Genomic DNA, 21,676 nt, shown 5'->3' on the forward strand with positions numbered 1-21,676 from the left:
CTTTATAGGGTCGGAGATGTCTCCTTCACTGCGTTGCACACTTTTGACCAAAATTATAATACCCTCTGCAAGGGTATAAAAATTACTAGGATAGATTAAAATTCGAGAATGTAAGTTACTTGAAAATGATGCGATGTTAGCTGCAATCTATATTGATCCACGCGTTAATTCCATCTTAAATGACCAGCAAAAATGCTTAGCAAAGCAAAATCTAAAAAAAATAGCATACCATTAATTCGAGCTAAAGAAAAGAAGGCTAAGCGTGTTTGAAGTTTAGGTCCTGTTTTATTGTTGTTAATGGCTATTATATGTTTTAACAAAGTAAATTGTCCATATCAAAAAATCACACTTGTTCTAAACTAACATTGCAAAAAATATGTTCTAATCTAGTTTTAATTTAATGTGCATTCCCCAACACAAAGTGCGCCATCATGCTAGGTATATATCCAAGACCAGAAGAAGGAGCTCACATCCGACGGTGATAAATGTGATGACAAAGAAGAGTCTTTGTTTTCCGCCTAGTTGGATGGCGTACAGACAATTTCCGAAATTAAAGAAGAGCCTTCATCTAAAAAACTAGACCAAATCTATGCTGACACATCGACCTTATGCTTGGACGTTTGCCACTAAATGCGAACATTTTGCATTTTTTACCGATATAAAGCTGCAGTCGCCACACCTGAATGCGCTCGCTCACGTTGGACTGGCTACACCGGCGACTCAGGTGTCTGTTGAAAGGGCCTTTTCAGCGCTTCATTACTTCTTAAGCGGGCAACAAAGAAACTCAAAATTCGTTACTTGTTGTAAAGCTTAATACTGAATAAGTAATAAATCTAATGTTTAGATCTAATAAATATGTTAATGTTGTTGCTAAGCGTTGTTAAAAAGGCACTGAAGACAAAAGACCGTTTACGATGAGTCTTTCGTTTTTTCGCTCTTCTGCTGACCCTCAATGAGCGAGCGTATAGTTGGAGCATAACAAAAACCACGCAACTGAGAACAGTTAACCGAAAACCAAAACAAAGAGAAAAAAAAGTTCTGTTCAGAGCGAGAGCACACTCGCATCGTCTTTTTCGGTTGTGTTAGAGTGCAGACCGCAAAACGAAAGACGGTTGCGAGCTATGCCGTTAATTTTAACAAGGCAGCAAAGAAACGAGAGCCAACGCAATCAATATTAAAAGGGTTCTACGACCGTTTAATAAGAGCAAAGCAGGTCCATTCTTTTGATAAAAGGGGAAAACATTGCTTAAAAAAGTTTTCTGGGAACCATAGATTAAAAAAGTTAAATTTATAGGCAAAATAAATATTTCCGAAATAGGAATAATGTTTTCTGATCTAACAAAACTAAAAATGATTTGTTTGGTTTGTTTTCTGTATGCACAATATTTCAAGAATATTGTCTCAAAATTTAAGATTGATCCTAGTTAAACTTCTTAAGTTATGGGTTGTTCAACGTAGATAAGTAAGCGCGTTTTATATTTGATTTTTTCAAAGCTGGTGTAAACGATCATGCAAAATCCACTAGACGAATCGTTTTTCTAATTTTACATAGTACACTAATTACTCAGGTAACGCTGTCGAGTTTTTTTTTTTTTGGGAAAGTTTATTTTTTTACAACAACAAATAACTCTGATTTTTGGGCGAAAATCGAGGTATTTAATTTTCAAGTGACTTTAAAAATCGAAAAAAAAAATGTTTAAGTAAAAAGTCGACAGCGGGAAAATAATTCAATTTGATTTATTCAATTCAGATAATTTTGTAACCAGTTACGATGTACACCGCAGATTTCCTATATCTCACTCACTTTTCCATTTTTTTGAATGCAAATTTTCACACATATTGTTTAATTGTTGTATGGGAAAACGAAACTATGCGTATCGCCAATAAATTCGTAAAAAATGACCGATTTTGCGGCGAATCTATACCCCCCTTAAGGGGCAAAACCATGCTAGACAACTGGCTTTAAGTATTGAAAATCAGTCTGATGTTCTGGATATGAAAACATACAGTGACAACCTTAATTATTGGCACAGCAGGCATGTTAAACTTTAAGGCTATTTTTCTTCTTCTAATATGCTGATATTAAAAAAATAATTAAATATTTTTAGATAAAATCATTAATTTGTAGTTTAATACAAGTGACTTCATTAATTTATCTTTTATAAATAATTTATTAAAAATAAATAACCAAAAAACGGACCAAATTTCCCTGAACAAAATTATTGGCACACTTGGTTTTTAATTAACTATTTTGTTAAAACTTTAGCGATTTGGCCACTTTTTTTCAAATGATCATATTTGCCTCTATAATCTTAATGGTATACAGATATATTTTGTTACTAAAATTGTTTTAGTGCCTTAAAATAAAGGAAAAGTTGTTTGACTTTACAAGGTAAAAATAAAATCAACCGTATGTGTCCAAATCAAAATTTAATAAGCAGGATCAATGTAAACAAGCCTGGTACCCTTGCAGAATACTCTGTAAATTATATTCTTCAAAATTATTCATATGATGCATTCTTAATACTCATAAAAAATCCCAACTTCCTAACTTTAAAAACACCAAAGTTGTGGCATTTCCAATCGTTCAATTATATGGCAGCTATAAGATATAGTCGGCCGATGCTTAAGTCCTTAAGTCGGATTGATTGGCCAAAAATAAAACCTATAGAAAATCTCAACTTCCTAACTTTACAAACACCAAAGTTATGGCATTTCCGATCAATCAGTTGTATGACAGCTATAGGATATAGTCGGCCGATCCCGGCCGTTCCGTCTTATATACTGCGTGCAAAGGAAAGAAGTGTGTGTGCAAAGTTTCAATTCGATATCTTTAAAACTGAGAGACTAGTTTGCGTAGAAACAGACAGACGGACATGGCTATATCAACTCAGGAGGTGATCCTGATCAAGAATATATATACTTTATAGGGTCGGAGATGTCTCCTTCACTGCGTTGAAAAGGGTACTAACATAAGCTCTTTGCTTAGGGAAAGGATTATAAAATGATACGAGAAGGTTGAAAAGACCCAAAAGTCGGTTGGCCTACTCAGATATATATGTATTTCGCTGCACTAAAAGGTTGATTTTGACTTTTTAAATCTATTGATTTTTTCTAGGTTCAATTCGTTTGTAGAAACTATCATGCAGGGCCTGAAAAAAGGATGTCCCAACTTCCTAACTTTACAAACACGAAAGTTATGGCATTTCCGATCAATCAGTTATATGGCAGCTATAGGATATAGTCGGCCGATCCCGTCCGTTCCGACTTATATACTGCGCGCAAAGGAAAGAAGGGTGTGTGCAAAGTTTCAATTCGATAGCTTAAAACTGAGAGACTAGTTTGCGTAGAAACAGACAGACGGACAGACGGACATGGCTATATCAACTCAGGAGGTGATCCTGATCAAGAATATATATACTTTATGGGGTCGGAGGTGCCTCCTTCACTGCGTTGCACACTTTTGACCAAAATTATAATATCCTCTGCAAGGGTATATCTGTATACCATTAAGATTATAGAGGCAAATATGATCATTAAAAAAAAAGGGCCAAATCGATAAAGTTTTAACAAAATAGTTAATTAAAACCCAAGTGTGCCAATAATTTTGTTCAGGGAAATTTGGTCCATTCTTTGGTTTTTTATTTCTAATAAATTATTTTTAAGAGATAAATTAATGAAGTCACTTGTATTTAACAACAAATTAATGATTCTATCTAAAAATATTTTGTTATATTTTAATGTCAGCATACTAGAAGAAGAAAAATAGCCTTAAAGTTAAACATGCTTGCTGTGCCAATAATTAAGTTTGTCACTGTATGTAACTTCCAGATTACACTAGTATACTAGAAAGTTTATTGACATCACATGATACGTAAGAAAGTGATTAAAAATAGGAATTTAGAAAGGGTAATGACCCTAAAAGCAAAAAAAGCCCTTATTAAAAGAAATCCTAGTATAAACGAATGAAAGCGCACTGCTGCTAAAACTTCAGATCCAAGTTCTATTTACAACATATGAAGAATTCATTAAAAAATAAATTGGTACTTTTAAATCCAAGTAAAAGGATGTTTTGGGAAAAAAGCAGTGTTATATTTTCCCAAGGACAAGTATTGAATTCATTTTTTCCACAAAATATTTGAAATAGTAGGCCGATCCGGTCCGTTCCGTTTTATTACCAGCAACAGAAAGAATTTTTTCAAAATTTCATTTAAATAGCTTTAAAACATTTGCTACCCCTTAACCCTAAGCAATGCACCAATTCCACAAGTGAACGAAGTCACCTATCTAGGTATCCCTAGAAAGTGCTTATCTGAAGGCCAGCAGTTTTCATCAACTTCCGCTCACTACTTTAACTCGAATAAAAAGTATTTCTTTATATAATCTTGTATACTTTCTAAATATGTATTAAATTCTCATAAATTTTTTTCTTAGATATAAAAAAACGAGGACGGAAGCTAACTTCGGCAAGACGAAGTTTTAATACCCTTGCAGACTTTGCCGAAATTGCTAAAAGTGAAAAAGTAGCGAAAGGAATAAGGTATACATAAGTTAACTAGATTTGCATCGTTTCAAGACAATTGCTTTTATACTGCAAAAATGTCATATACAAATAGAAAAAAAGGGATACTTTCGCAGCCTTTAACAATTTTTCCTATCTTCTTTAAGATATAGACTTCCGAGCGGCAAGCGCTTTTACCCTAATCAAGATATGCGTAAATAAATAGAATTGGAAAAATTTATCTTAGTAGCTTACACACTGCGCGAAATATTCTGATAATCATCAAATTTGGACCGATTTCACCCTATTGTTCCTATGGGAGCTATAGGATATAGACGTCCGATCGGCACGCGCTTTTACCTTGATCAATGTATGCATAAAAAAATACGATTTTGAAAGATTCATGTCAATAGCTTGTATACTGCGCGAAATATCCTAAAAATCATTAAATTTTAAACGATTTTACCCTTTTGTTCCTATGGGAGCTATAGGATATAGACGTCCGATCGTCACGCGCTTTTACCCTGATCAAGGTATGCATAAAAAAATACGATTTGGAAAGATTCATGTCAAAAGCTTTTACACTGCGCGAAATATCATCAATTCTTGCAAGATATATCCGATTGTTCCTATGGGAGCTATAGGATATAGACATCCGATCGGGCCGATTTTCAAACTTGATCTGCGTACACATGTTTTAGGTCGAGTGTGAAAGTTTTAGATCGCTAGCTTTTAAACTGAGCTCGCAAACGGTATTGAAACAGACGGACAGACGGACGGACAGACGGACATGGCTATATCGACTCCCCTATTGATCCTGATCAAGAATATATATACTTTATGGGGTCGCAAACGTCTCCTTCACTGCGTTACAAACTTCTGACCAAAATTATAATACCCTCTGCAAGGGTATAAAAATTAAAAATTACTAAGGTCCCAAAGCTGATGGAACGGGAAGAAATCATAAATACTCATGAAGACAGGACACCAATTAAGACAGAAGTTATATATTGCGCACCCTCGAGGATAAGGTAATGCGAGTAATTTCCAATTGTGTTTCTTGTTTTATTCACAGAAAGAAATTAGAAAGCATAGTGTTCCTAAATTGCCTAAAAAAAGGCGACCAACTGCCTCACACTATGCACATCGAGCACCACATCGACAAAGTATAGTTTATCTAATTCATGTCGAAATAAGAAAGAAAGAACACTTCGCAAGCCGAAGTTTATATACGCTTGCAGTTATTACAAAAAGACTACATTTCGATTTCTATGCCTATATTACTAAAAACAATGAAGCTTTGTCGATTTTGCCGTTATATCGTTTTTATTATACCCTTGCAGAGGGTATTAAAATTTTTGGTCAAAAGTGTGCAACGCAGTGAAGGAGACATCTCCGACCCTTTGAAATATATATATTCTTTATCAGGATCGCGTCCTAAGTTGATATAACCATGTCCGTCTGTCCGTCTGTCTGTTTTTACGCGAACTAGTCTCTCAGTTTTAAAGATATCGAATTAAAACTTTGCACACACCCTTCATTCATTGCCCGCAGTATATAAGTCGGAACGGCCGGGACCGGTCGACTATACCCTATAGCTGCCATATAACTGAACGATCAGAAAAGCCACAACTTTGGTGTTTTTAAAGTTAGGAAGTTGGGATTTTGTATGAGTATTAAGAATGTATCATATGAATAATTATGGAGAATAAAATTTACAGAATATTCTGCAAGGGTATGTCAACTTCGGCTCCGCCCGAAGTTAGCTTTCCTTTCTTGTTATACCCTTGCTGCAGTCGCCACACCTGAATGCGCTCGCTCACGTTGGACTGGCTACACCGGCGACTCAGGTGTCTGTTGAAAGGGCCTTTTCAGCGCTTCATTACTTCTTAAGCGGGCAACAAAGAAACTCAAAATTCGTTACTTGTTGTAAAGCTTAATACTGAATAAGTAATAAATCTAATGTTTAGATCTAATAAATATGTTAATGTTGTTGCTAAGCGTTGTTAAAAAGGCACTGAAGACAAAAGACCGTTTACGATGAGTCTTTCGTTTTTTCGCTCTTCTGCTGACCCTCAATGAGCGAGCGTATAGTTGGAGCATAACAAAAACCACGCAACTGAGAACAGTTAACCGAAAACCAAAACAAAGAGAAAAAAAAGTTCTGTTCAGAGCGAGAGCACACTCGCATCGTCTTTTTCGGTTGTGTTAGAGTGCAGACCGCAAAACGAAAGACGGTTGCGAGCTATGCCGTTAATTTTAACAAGGCAGCAAAGAAACGAGAGCCAACGCAATCAATATTAAAAGGGTTCTACGACCGTTTAATAAGAGCAAAGCAGGTCCATTCTTTTGATAAAAGGGGAAAACATTGCTTAAAAAAGTTTTCTGGGAACCATAGATTAAAAAAGTTAAATTTATAGGCAAAATAAATATTTCCGAAATAGGAATAATGTTTTCTGATCTAACAAAACTAAAAATGATTTGTTTGGTTTGTTTTCTGTATGCACAATATTTCAAGAATATTGTCTCAAAATTTAAGATTGATCCTAGTTAAACTTCTTAAGTTATGGGTTGTTCAACGTAGATAAGTAAGCGCGTTTTATATTTGATTTTTTCAAAGCTGGTGTAAACGATCATGCAAAATCCACTAGACGAATCGTTTTTCTAATTTTACATAGTACACTAATTACTCAGGTAACGCTGTCGAGTTTTTTTTGTTTTTGGGAAAGTTTATTTTTTTACAACAACAAATAACTCTGATTTTTGGGCGAAAATCGAGGTATTTAATTTTCAAGTGACTTTAAAAATCGAAAAAAAAAATGTTTAAGTAAAAAGTCGACAGCGGGAAAATAATTCAATTTGATTTATTCAATTCAGATAATTTTGTAACCAGTTACGATGTACACCGCAGATTTCCTATATCTCACTCACTTTTCCATTTTTTTGAATGCAAATTTTCACACATATTGTTTAATTGTTGTATGGGAAAACGAAACTATGCGTATCGCCAATAAATTCGTAAAAAATGACCGATTTTGCGGCGAATCTATACCCCCCTTAAGGGGCAAAACCATGCTAGACAACTGGCTTTAAGTATTGAAAATCAGTCTGATGTTCTGGATATGAAAACATACAGTGACAACCTTAATTATTGGCACAGCAGGCATGTTAAACTTTAAGGCTATTTTTCTTCTTCTAATATGCTGATATTAAAAAAATAACTAAATATTTTTAGATAAAATCATTAATTTGTAGTTTAATACAAGTGACTTCATTAATTTATCTTTTATAAATAATTTATTAAAAATAAATAACCAAAAAACGGACCAAATTTCCCTGAACAAAATTATTGGCACACTTGGTTTTTAATTAACTATTTTGTTAAAACTTTAGCGATTTGGCCACTTTTTTTCAAATGATCATATTTGCCTCTATAATCTTAATGGTATACAGATATATTTTGTTACTAAAATTGTTTTAGTGCCTTAAAATAAAGGAAAAGTTGTTTGACTTTACAAGGTAAAAATAAAATCAACCGTATGTGTCCAAATCAAAATTTAATAAGCAGGATCAATGTAAACAAGCCTGGTACCCTTGCAGAATACTCTGTAAATTATATTCTTCAAAATTATTCATATGATGCATTCTTAATACTCATAAAAAATCCCAACTTCCTAACTTTAAAAACACCAAAGTTGTGGCATTTCCAATCGTTCAATTATATGGCAGCTATAAGATATAGTCGGCCGATGCTTAAGTCCTTAAGTCGGATTGATTGGCCAAAAATAAAACCTAAAGAAAATCTCAACTTCCTAACTTTACAAACACCAAAGTTATGGCATTTCCGATCAATCAGTTGTATGACAGCTATAGGATATAGTCGGCCGATCCCGGCCGTTCCGTCTTATATACTGCGTGCAAAGGAAAGAAGTGTGTGTGCAAAGTTTCAATTCGATATCTTTAAAACTGAGAGACTAGTTTGCGTAGAAACAGACAGACGGACATGGCTATATCAACTCAGGAGGTGATCCTGATCAAGAATATATATACTTTATAGGGTCGGAGATGTCTCCTTCACTGCGTTGAAAAGGGTACTAACATAAGCTCTTTGCTTAGGGAAAGGATTATAAAATGATACGAGAAGGTTGAAAAGACCCAAAAGTCGGTTGGCCTACTCAGATATATATGTATTTCGCTGCACTAAAAGGTTGATTTTGACTTTTTAAATCTATTGATTTTTTCTAGGTTCAATTCGTTTGTAGAAACTATCATGCAGGGCCTGAAAAAGGATGTCCCAACTTCCTAACTTTACAAACACGAAAGTTATGGCATTTCCGATCAATCAGTTATATGGCAGCTATAGGATATAGTCGGCCGATCCCGTCCGTTCCGACTTATATACTGCGCGCAAAGGAAAGAAGGGTGTGTGCAAAGTTTCAATTCGATAGCTTAAAACTGAGAGACTAGTTTGCGTAGAAACAGACAGACGGACAGACAGACGGACAGACGGACATGGCTATATCAACTCAGGAGGTGATCCTGATCAAGAATATATATACTTTATGGGGTCGGAGGTGCCTCCTTCACTGCGTTGCACACTTTTGACCAAAATTATAATATCCTCTGCAAGGGTATATCTGTATACCATTAAGATTATAGAGGCAAATATTTTTTTTTTTTTTTTTTTTTTTTTATTTTAACTTTGCTTTTATTTATTGAATCTTCTCTTAATTTTGAGACTAACAATAAGTTTACGAATCTTAACATTAAAATTTAACTAACAGTATAATAAGACTGCATTCTGGTTGCGCGTGCCTCAAGTCGGTCGCTGGGTGGGTAAGTCATTGCGACGAAGGCGTGATTGGTTGATCAACCTTGTAAGACCTCTCGCCAGGTGGTTAGGGTGCAACGATAGCTTGGTAAAGTACTTTTCCTTCTGTTCTGCGATCACTTCTTTGACTGGTAGAATGTTTAAGTCGCGATGTATGGTTTCGTTGCGAACGTACCACGGTGCCCCGGTGATTGTTCTCAAGATCTTCGACTGAGCTCGCTGGACTATGTCAATATTGCTATTGCTGGCATTCCCCCATAACTGAGAGCCGTACATCCATATAGGTTTTAGTACCGAGTTATACAGCAGGACTTTATATTCAAGACTAAGGGGAGACCGAGCGTTGATAAGCCAATGAAGGCTACTGGCTTTTAGCTTTAGGTGTGTTCTTTTGGCTTCAATGTGCCGGCGCCATGTGAGTCTTCTGTCGAGGTGTACTCCTAGATATGTCACTTCGTTTGCTTGCGGGAGTAGAGTATGGTTTAACATGAGCGGCGGGCAGTTTTGCCTGTTCAGGGTGAACGTAACGTGCTTGCATTTTTGTTCGTTCACTTTAATTCGCCAATCTGATAGCCACTTTTCTACATCGACCAGATGAAGAGCGAGCTGCGCAGTTGCTTGCATCGGGCATTTTGAGCGGCTGAGAATGGCTGTATCATCAGCAAACGTAGATGTTGTTAGTCGTGTGCTTGTTGGGATGTCTGCTGTGTAGAGGACATATAATGTTGGCCCAAGCACGCTTCCTTGAGGAACTCCAGCTCCAATAGTGAAATCGTCAGTTATAGCAGTGTTGCATCGAACAGCAAATTTTCTGTCGTGGAGGTAAGACTCTAGAAGCTTATGGGTGTTGTAGGGGAGCATTGTCTTGATCTTGAACATTAGACCTTCTAGCCAAACTCTATCAAATGCTTGAGAGACGTCTAAAAATATGGCAGTACAGTACTCTCGTTTTTCGAACGCGTTCCGAATTTCTGATGTTATCCGGTTGACCTGCTCAATTGTTCCGTGCTTTTCACGAAACCCAAATTGATGTGACGGAATTCCTTCCTGGATTCTTAGGTATGTGTTTATCCGAATCAATACGCATTTTTCAAAGAGTTTAGATAAGCATGAGAGTAGGCTTATAGGTCTATACGACGTGGGAATTGTGTGGTCTTTTCCTGGCTTTGCTATCATTATTATAATCGACTTTTTCCATCTCACTGGAAAGTGGCCAAGTTTTGCGATGGCATTAAAAAGCTGGGTGATAGTGCAAACGGCGCAATATGGGAGCTCAATGATCATTTTGGGAGTTATGAGGTCGCAGCCCGGGGATTTTTTCGGATTCAGCTGATTTTTGATGATGTTAACGATTTCGTTTGGGCGAAACTCAATTGGTTCATGTTGAAGCTGAGGCTCATGTGGTAAAGTCGGCAAGGTGAACGCACTAGTGGCAGGATTTGGTTGGAAGACATTTTTAAGGTGGTTGGCAAACGTGCTGGCTCTGTCTGCATCGCTGCGCGCCCAGCCGCCTGTGGGGTTTCTAATAGGCATCACGGTTACTTTCGGTGAGCTTAGAGTAGGGTGAGCTCTCCATAGTGAGTGTTTTGTGCTAGATGTTGACAATTGCTCTATGTAGCGTCGGTGGACATGTGCTTCTTCTTGCTGTAAAGCTTTTGTGAGTTGACGTGAGGCATATTTGAAGCTTTGCCTAGCAGATGGTGATCTGTGGAGTTGCCACTCTCGACGTAAGCGTCGCTTTTCGAGGACGAGCTGTTCTATTTGTAGATTTGTCTTCTTTTGGTTCCTTTGTGTACTTGTAGTTTGGGGTGTTGAAACTCGAGCTGCAGAGACGAGTACAGACTCCAGTGTATTAACAAATCTGTCTACGTTGGCTTCATCGTTGAGATGAGGACTTAGCTCAATGTGTGAGCTAATGTATTTCTTGTACTTAACCCAATCGGTTTTCTGAGATGTCAATTTAAACGATTGCTCCAATGCGCCTGGATGTCGGAGAAGAATAAACAGGACAGGCGAGTGATCCGATGAAAGATCCGAGAGGCATTCGGCGCTTATCAGATTTTTAGAAATGTTTTTGGTAATTGCAAAGTCTATTAAATCGGGTAGTTTCCTTGGGTCTGCCGGCCAGTATGTTGGTCTGCCAGGAGAAACATAGTCCAGCTTGTTCTTGGCTTTTATAACTGCATTATAGAGCTGTTTTCCTTTTGGAGTCACGAGACGTGATCCCCAGTGTGTGTGCTTGGCGTTGTAGTCCCCTGCTGCTATGAAGTGGTCTCCTAGTGAGTTGAAAAACTGCATAAACTCATCTTCAGCTATGGTGAAGCGAGGGGGGCAGTATATGGCGGCTAGTGTAAGTTGGTTGCCAGTATTTGTTTGTATATTTATAGATGTGGCCTGTAGATAATTTTTAGCAAATTTGTTATGATAGTGGTGCTTAATACGGCTTCTGATTAGAATTCCAGTCCCACCATGTGCTTTACCATCTGGATGATTTGTTCCGTAAAATGAGTAACCTCGTAGTTGAAAATTGTATTTATTTGTAAGGTGTGTTTCTGAGAGCAGCATTACGTCGATATGGTTGTCGAGTAGGAATTGAGCTAACTCAAGTTTATGCTGTGAGACGCCGTTAGCGTTCCACGTAGATATCCTTAGGGAAGTCATTATTTGGATTGTTGTGAAACCAGCATTTGAATCAGTAGATTTTGGTTTCGCATTAAATCTTGCATAGTTGTGCGCATAAACGACATAAACTCCGTAAGGCTTTGCTGCAGGCTGTATATCATATCTTCGAAGTTGCTTTTTGACTGCTCCGGGAATTGTTGCTGCTGAGCCGTGTTCGGTTCTTGGTAAGCTGATTGCAGAAATGAACTTTTTGAGACAGGGTTAGCCAGTCCTGATTTTAAAGCGCTTGCGTAAGTCACATTTTTATCAGAGTTTAAGGGTCCTAGTGAGGATCTGGCTGCAGTCGAGAAGAAGACTTCAGGGTTTGTTCTGGAAGCTGTCATCTGTTTATTTTGGGTGCGGGCGGCAGTTCCTCTCTGGTGGATGCGACTTTTCAGCTCCTTGTAAACAGGGCAGCCTCTGTAGTTAGCAGTGTGATTGCCACCGCAGTTGCCGCACTTTTTCGAGTTGCAGTCATCTTTGCTCGTTGGGCAGTGTGCGGAGTCATGAAGATCTCCACAAACTACACACACCGGGCGCAGTTTACAGTATGACCTTGTATGGCCATATTCTTGGCAGTTCGCACATTGTACCGGGCCATTGCGTTTGTGCGGTTCCTCAACTGTAATTCTGCGGTGCAGCAGGAACTGAAGATTGTAAATGGGGTGCACTTCGTATTTCTTTAGGGGCTTATTTTCTGGTTCGAGCTCAACCTTAAAGAGTGGCTGCGGCTTTCTATCCCTGTTAAGGATGTTGAAGACTGTCTTAGCGTTAAATCCCTTCTCTTGAAGCGCCTTTGTTATCTCTGCAGGCGTTACGTCGGACTCTATGCCCTTAAGTACGACTTGCAGGCCCTTGCTACTTTTTAGCTGATACGTGTAAAAGTTCTTTTTATTCTCGGAAAGATATTTCGATAATACTCTGTAATTATCTTCAGACTTCATTTGAACCTTTGTTTCCTGGATGTTGCCCTTTACTAGAGGTATTATGTGGAAGTTATCCTTTCCAATAAGCTCGATAATTTTGTTGACAAGAACATTGGAACTTTTTTCTCGAATATAAATAGGCGGAGGTTTTGGCTTCCTTTTCTCGACTTCAGTGGATTCGGCCGCCTCAACGTCATAGGCGTCTTCCAAGATTTTAAATCGGTTTGAGTTCGTGGGCGTTTCTATTCCAGCTAGGCTAGCATTGTTACGGGTTATTTTGCGTTGAGAATTTAGAGGACTCAGCTTCCTTTTGATTTGGATGTAGCGATCCATACCAGTCTGCACAGCCGGTTTTGTACATTCATTGGTTTTGTTCTGTTTTTCGGGCAGCGCAGTGGCAGACGTATTAATATTTGCGCTGCTAGCTGATGATGTCATTAAACGAGCAGTCGATACGGTTGCAGTTGTTGTTGTAGTTACAGTTGACGTTGTTAAAGAAATTGCGGTGCTAGTTACTGCTGATGAGCTTAGGTTATTGCATACCTGCATTGGAGCACATTCAGCGCTCTTTGGCCGCAGAGACGTCGATGGTAGCGAGGGGGAGCAAGAACGCGCTCTCTCGCTCGATACGTTTAAGAACTCGGTCAAGTTGGGGGTAATTGCCCGCGCTTGATCAGAGCTTGCATTATTTTCGGTTGCTTTAAAAGAGAAGTACGCGTTATTTCTTTGTACTGAGAGCCGTCTCTCGTCTTGCTCACGTTGACGTTGTGTGCGAACGTCGTTCAGACTCATTGTATTCGTGGTAAAGTTAATTAGAGTTTTAAGTGTTAAGTTTTATATTAATTAAATGACCAATCAACATAAACATTTGCGATTTCATCGCAGAAAGCGTCTTTTCGCGTTATAGTAGATTTATTAAAACGGTCACTGCACTTTTGTGATTTTATTGAATATTTTTTCCCGGAGCACAATAAATACACGTCTGCATGCGACGACGGTTTAGACATTTTTTTTTTTTTTTTTTTTTTTTTTTTATGATCATTAAAAAAAAAGGGCCAAATCGATAAAGTTTTAACAAAATAGTTAATTAAAACCCAAGTGTGCCAATAATTTTGTTCAGGGAAATTTGGTCCATTCTTTGGTTTTTTATTTCTAATAAATTATTTTTAAGAGATAAATTAATGAAGTCACTTGTATTTAACAACAAATTAATGATTCTATCTAAAAATATTTTGTTATATTTTAATGTCAGCATACTAGAAGAAGAAAAATAGCCTTAAAGTTAAACATGCTTGCTGTGCCAATAATTAAGTTTGTCACTGTATGTAACTTCCAGATTACACTAGTATACTAGAAAGTTTATTGACATCACATGATACGTAAGAAAGTGATTAAAAATAGGAATTTAGAAAGGGTAATGACCCTAAAAGCAAAAAAGCCCTTATTAAAAGAAATCCTAGTATAAACGAATGAAAGCGCACTGCTGCTAAAACTTCAGATCCAAGTTCTATTTACAACATATGAAGAATTCATTAAAAAATAAATTGGTACTTTTAAATCCAAGTAAAAGGATGTTTTGGGAAAAAAGCAGTGTTATATTTTCCCAAGGACAAGTATTGAATTCATTTTTTCCACAAAATATTTGAAATAGTAGGCCGATCCGGTCCGTTCCGTTTTATTACCAGCAACAGAAAGAATTTTTTCAAAATTTCATTTAAATAGCTTTAAAACATTTGCTACCCCTTAACCCTAAGCAATGCACCAATTCCACAAGTGAACGAAGTCACCTATCTAGGTATCCCTAGAAAGTGCTTTCTGAAGGCCAGCAGTTTTCATCAACTTCCGCTCACTACTTTAACTCGAATAAAAAGTATTTCTTTATATAATCTTGTATACTTTCTAAATATGTATTAAATTCTCATAAATTTTTTTCTTAGATATAAAAAAACGAGGACGGAAGCTAACTTCGGCAAGACGAAGTTTTAATACCCTTGCAGACTTTGCCGAAATTGCTAAAAGTGAAAAAGTAGCGAAAGGAATAAGGTATACATAAGTTAACTAGATTTGCATCGTTTCAAGACAATTGCTTTTATACTGCAAAAATGTCATATACAAATAGAAAAAAAGGGATACTTTCGCAGCCTTTAACAATTTTTCCTATCTTCTTTAAGATATAGACTTCCGAGCGGCAAGCGCTTTTACCCTAATCAAGATATGCGTAAATAAATAGAATTGGAAAAATTTATCTTAGTAGCTTACACACTGCGCGAAATATTCTGATAATCATCAAATTTGGACCGATTTCACCCTATTGTTCCTATGGGAGCTATAGGATATAGACGTCCGATCGGCACGCGCTTTTACCTTGATCAATGTATGCATAAAAAAAATACGATTTTGAAAGATTCATGTCAATAGCTTGTATACTGCGCGAAATATCCTAAAAATCATTAAATTTTAAACGATTTTACCCTTTTGTTCCTATGGGAGCTATAGGATATAGACGTCCGATCGTCACGCGCTTTTACCCTGATCAAGGTATGCATAAAAAAATACGATTTGGAAAGATTCATGTCAAAAGCTTTTACACTGCGCGAAATATCATCAATTCTTGCAAGATATATCCGATTGTTCCTATGGGAGCTATAGGATATAGACATCCGATCGGGCCGATTTTCAAACTTGATCTGCGTACACATGTTTTAGGTCGAGTGTGAAAGTTTTAGATCGCTAGCTTTTAAACTGAGCTCGCAAACGGTATTGAAACAGACGGACAGACGGACGGACGGACAGACGGACATGGCTATATCGACTCCCCTATTGATCCTGATCAAGAATATATATACTTTATGGGGTCGCAAACGTCTCCTTCACTGCGTTACAAACTTCTGACCAAAATTATAATACCCTCTGCAAGGGTATAAAAATTAAAAATTACTAAGGTCCCAAAGCTGATGGAACGGGAAGAAATCATAAATACTCATGAAGACAGGACACCAATTAAGACAGAAGTTATATATTGCGCACCCTCGAGGATAAGGTAATGCGAGTAATTTCCAATTGTGTTTCTTGTTTTATTCACAGAAAGAAATTAGAAAGCATAGTGTTCCTAAATTGCCTAAAAAAAGGCGACCAACTGCCTCACACTATGCACATCGAGCACCACATCGACAAAGTATAGTTTATCTAATTCATGTCGAAATAAGAAAGAAAGAACACTTCGCAAGCCGAAGTTTATATACGCTTGCAGTTATTACAAAAAGACTACATTTCGATTTCTATGCCTATATTACTAAAAACAATGAAGCTTTGTCGATTTTGCCGTTATATCGTTTTTATTATACCCTTGCAGAGGGTATTAAAATTTTTGGTCAAAAGTGTGCAACGCAGTGAAGGAGACATCTCCGACCCTTTGAAATATATATATTCTTTATCAGGATCGCGTCCTAAGTTGATATAACCATGTCCGTCTGTCCGTCTGTCTGTTTTTACGCGAACTAGTCTCTCAGTTTTAAAGATATCGAATTAAAACTTTGCACACACCCTTCATTCATTGCCCGCAGTATATAAGTCGGAACGGCCGGGACCGGTCGACTATACCCTATAGCTGCCATATAACTGAACGATCAGAAATGCCACAACTTTGGTGTTTTTAAAGTTAGGAAGTTGGGATTTTGTATGAGTATTAAGAATGTATCATATGAATAATTATGGAGAATAAAATTTACAGAATATTCTGCAAGGGTATGTCAACTTCGGCTCCGCCCGAAGTTAGCTTTCCTTTCTTGTTATACCCTTGCAGAGGGTATTATAATTTTGGTCAAAAGTGTGCAACGAAGTAAACGAAACATCTCCGATGCTATAAAGTATATATATTCTTGATCAGGATTGCGTCCTGAGTTGGTATAAGCATGTCTGTTTCTACGCGAACTAGTCTCTCAGTTTTAAAGATATCGAATTGAAACTTTGCACGCACCCTTCGATCCTTTGCTCGCAGTATATAAGTAGGAACGGCTGGGATCGGCTGACTATATCCTATAGCCGCCATATAACTGATTGATCGGAAATACCACAACTTTTGTGTTTGTAAAGTTAGGAAGTTGGGATTTTCTTTCAAGGATCGGCCGACTATATCCTATAGCTTCCATATAACTGAACGATTGGAGATACCATAACTTACAGAGTATTCTGGAAGGGTATATAAACATAGGCTCCGCCCGAAGTTATATTTCCTTTCTTGTTTTATATGATATTGTTGTCCTATTTTGACAAAACTAAAAGCGTAATTGTAATGAGGTAAAAAATTACAATATCTCAGAAAAATAAAATAAAATAAAGAGGATAAGCTTTGTTTCTAATTTTTTTTTTGTTCCTAAAATTTTTTTTTTTATTTTTGGATTTCCTTTGTGAGGTATATGATATAGATGTCCGATTTGAATTTAATTAAAGCCGTAATTCCATAGTTTTTAAGTACAGTAGAATCCGGTTATAAGTTTGTATCATATAAGTTTGTTTGGCGACCAACCAAGCCATCGAGTTTCCGTCGCAATAACCGGACGGACATTATAAGCGGAGTCGTTACAAACATGTCCCACAACTTTAGAGTTAAAAAACATGTTGAAAAAATCTTACAAATTAATAATTTTTATTTTAACAGATAGTACATTTATTCACCTTTCGTTTGATGTATCTTAACCCTTCTAACACTTTATAATTTTCCTAATATTAACAAAAATGTACAAAATGGCCTGATTTTGCATCAGAAAAAGTAAGTATGCGTACAAAGACAAAAATCAAAAGGAAACTCCATATTTTTGGCAAAAGGACTTTAATTTTATACGAAGTCAGTTACCCTTTTCGTTTTAGGAATTCAGCCTACCTATTTGGCATTGACTGGACCAATTTCGTTGTGTCCTCCACCGATATTTTATTCCATTCCTAGCTGGCGGATCCTGCGCTCCTGGAGCTCCCACAAATGATCAATGGGATTGAGATCTGGGGACTGAGGTGGCGAATTTAACATTATAGAGCACCCAAGGCTTCGTATTCATGGCACAATGCTTTGGGTCGTTGTCCTGTTGGAACCAAACGTCGTTCTTCCGGGCAGTACGGCTGTTATAGTCTTCATTCTTCAAAATTTTGCGAACTTTTTTTTTGCATGATGATCGTTATTATACTTGTCCGTAATATCCTTTGCCATTTGGGAAGATGTTGTGCTTGGATTTATTTTTATTGTCTTCAAAACGCTTCTACTCCCACGCTCAGAAAGTTTGGTGGTCTACCAGAGCGGGGTTTTGACCCACAGGAACCCGATAAATTGAAATGTTCAAGGACTCTTTGTACAGAGCAGTGTTCCCGAACAGTTTTCCCTTCATCACTTAGTTTTACTATGACTTTCCTCAAATCAAGGTCAATTTCATTATATTTTTCGCCATCATAAAAATATTGTCTGATTACAACATAAATATGCGAGATTTGATTACAAACAAGTAAACAAACTTTGATTTACAGTTATCAATGCCAAAACTGCAATTTAAACGCTTTTAATACCGTCCTTTTTGATTTCTTTTTTTGTACGCATACTTTCCCCGAAAACCTTTCTTAAGTGTGCGTACATGGGGAAATTATTGCATTTATTGGTAATTTATATAATACGTATTTTTAAAACGATATGCGAAACCTAAGATATGCTGGGCCGTCGAGAGCCACACCGGGTCCAGGGACATGAAATTTTATAGTTGATGTTCTTAAAAAATCAGAAATTACGGGGCCTTGGGAAATGTCCCGACTGCCCACCCCTCTCATCGGGCCTGAAGATATGACTCTGAGTGTACGAAAGGTAATAAAAATAATAGGTAAATGCAAAAACCTTGGGGCCGGAGAAAACCATGAAGTTCCAAAACTAATTTGAAAAAATCTGGATTTCAGTAATAAGTCAATTTTGAAACTCTTTAAAGCAAATCATTTCTTCGGATGATCCAATTCTGTACTTTTGCAAAAAAAAGGTTTGACTGAAGAGCAACAGCTTTGGAAAAGCAAAATTATATGTGTACACTTAAACGTGGAGCAGGGCCTTTTAATGACTGGGAGTGTATGGCAGCCAACGGCGTAGAGAATCTGACAGTAGGATTTATTATGAAACATTGGACAACGGTTGGGACTGGAAAGGGACTTATAACTTCAATAAATGTATAATTAAAAACATACTGACCATAATGTCAATCATTGGCTTTTATGAAACGTCAAAAAACAATTGCAATTTCTTCCAACAGAACACTTGTCGGAGCGATACATCAGAGCGCACCACACAACCTTTAGTAAATCAGAGAATACTAGAAACTTAGTGGGATCAATTTCTATGAATTAAAACATTATTCCTAAACCTAAGTTTAAAATACATTGATTTGTCTTTTATTTTCCGAAGCAACAACTGTCTGTTTTAGGGCACTTTTCCCATTTGTTAATCGGACGTATAAAAAACAAGAAAGGAAAGCTAACTTCGGGCGGAGCCGAAGTTGATATACCCTTGCAGAATACTCTGTAAATTATATTCTCCAAAATTATTCATATGATGCATTCTTAGTACTCATAAAAAGTCCCAGCTTCCTAACTTTAAAAACACAAAAGTTATGACATTTCCAATCTTTCAGTTATATGTCAGCTATAAGATATAGTCGGCCGATATTTATGAAATTTGGTAGGTCGGATTGATTGCCCAAAAATAAAACCCATAGAAAATCCCAACTTCCTAACTTTACAAACACCAAAGTTATGGCTTTTCCGAACGTTCAGTTATATGGTAACTATATGATATAGTCGCCCGATCCGGCTCGTTCCGACTTATATACTACCTGCAATAGAAATACAACTTTTGGGAGAGTTTCAAGCAGATAGCTTTAAAACTGAGGGACTAGTTTGCGTAGAAACGGACGGACGGACAGACGGACATATCTAGATCTACTCTCCTGGTGATGCTGATCAAGAATATATATACTTTATACGGTCGGAAATCTCTCCTTCACTGCGTTGCAAACTTTTGACTAAAATTATAATACCCTATGCAAGGGTATAAAAATTGAAAAACAATCGTAAACTTAATTTTAAAAATTTTAATTATTTTTTTGTATTATAAAACCAATTGTTTATCGTAGCGTCAATAGGTGGTTTCGATGCATGCTCGAGTGTTTTTTTTTTTGTAATTTTTGTTATTGACAAATATTCTGCGATGGTACTTAAAATTGGCGAAGTACTTTCTTTCTGGTTTATATTAACCGCCTGGTTCTACAAACTTTATTTGCAACATAATTTGAAAACAGGCAGTCCATTAGGCCAGCACAGCAGTTTTTATACATTCCCCCTTTCAAAATAATTTCCCTTGTTTTTTATTTAATTTTTTCTTGAGCTGCATTCAGAACTAAACTTGAACCTTTTAGCTTGAAAACATATATTAATTCAATCAGAGCTCCTAAGCTTAAAATATGACTATATATGTATATACCTATGGGTAAGTATTACTCTTGAACTATTGAAATTCCGATCTCTCCCCTCTTACAATGCTTTTGCACATATGTACATATTAATTAATTTTGGCTACCTCGGTGCACCACGCTGCTTGCGCTACTCACAGATCACAAAGTATCAAGTCACAGTTTGGAAAGCGTTCGGTCAACAAATTTCACTTTATTTATTTAAAATAGATTGTGAATATTTTTGCATAAAGCAAACAATATAGTAAAACACCAAACTATGTGACCGCTCATCGCTTAATGCCCAAAACATTAAAAAGCCGACATACTTTTTTAAGGGCTGGCGGCGCTATATCGACTAGGGGTACTCGAGCACAGTCTTAATACCCTTTTCAGACAGTCGCTCAAAAATTAAGGTATGTATTAGAGAAGCACGCACAAAATTTTCGAAATTGTAATATTTCTAAGGCAGGGTGGTAGTTAAGTTACTTTTTTTGTATAAGCCTAGTATCCAGATCGACAAACGATTACGCTAGCGTAAAAACTTTAATCTTTCCAGTGTGACCAAAAGTTTGAGAGTTCATCAGATTTAAGCGTGCTACGGTCGTACTGTCAATCAGCTGGGTTTGTTGACAAGCAGTTAAAATTCAAATATCGTATTTGCGGGAAAGAGCCTTTAAAAGATATTATCAAATACCTTGGCAAGACAAGTCTGCCGCTGTACAAAGAAATTAAAATACAATTTAAATTTAACAGTTGTTTTTTTTTAATTTACTGATAATTATTTGCTAATTTAAAGTTCATAGCTGCACTTTTATTGTGTTTTTTCGTAAATTCTGGACCTAAAAAACATTTTGCTCTGACAAGATGCACCCCAGATAGTGTTAATGTTATTTTGTCCTCACATGTAAACACCTGCAATCGACTTTTGTGAGTTTTTTGAGTTTTTCCCTCCATTTCTTATAATGTTCAGTGAGAAGCGCACGCCAAAAGATTAAATTTTTTAATCTTTTCGCTAGGGTTCAGCCAAAGTTCATTTCCGCAGACTGGCAACGCTATGGAATTTTCTGGTATTTGTTTCGTCGATCAGGAGACCGACGTGAAAAAAAGGCCCGACGAAAAGTGAACGCCAGCTGTTTGCCTCTCGCTCTCTCTCATGACTTGCGTACGGTTTTCGTCGATCTGGATACTAGGCTATAGCTTTAACATAGGAATCTAGTGCTTGGTAAAGCCTAGTATTCAGATCGACAAAATCTGTTCGTCAGATAAGAGAGAGAGCGAGGTACTCAGA

At 36.9% G+C, this 21,676-nt stretch overlaps 1 protein-coding gene across 3 annotated transcripts in view; it reads right to left on the reverse strand.

Annotated features, from left to right (window-relative positions):
- LOC108041705 (serine/threonine-protein kinase GA29083) overlaps window positions 1–20,697 on the reverse strand; it is a 46,081-nt gene extending 25,384 nt beyond the window's left edge. The window contains exon 1 of one of the 3 annotated variants that reach the window (XM_044461801.1): window positions 20,545–20,697. The gene's annotated coding sequence lies outside the window, so the exon portion shown is untranslated. Of the gene's footprint in view, window positions 1–119; window positions 192–20,513 lie in introns of those variants that run through there. The other 2 variants (XM_044461802.1, XM_017119702.2) reach the window with 2 other exon arrangements.
- Window positions 20,698–21,676: the final 979 nt, after the last annotated feature.

This window comes from Drosophila rhopaloa, unplaced genomic scaffold (assembly GCF_018152115.1).
Source record: "Drosophila rhopaloa isolate 14029-0021.01 unplaced genomic scaffold, ASM1815211v1 contig_80, whole genome shotgun sequence".
Lineage (NCBI taxonomy): Eukaryota > Metazoa > Arthropoda > Insecta > Diptera > Drosophilidae > Drosophila > Drosophila rhopaloa.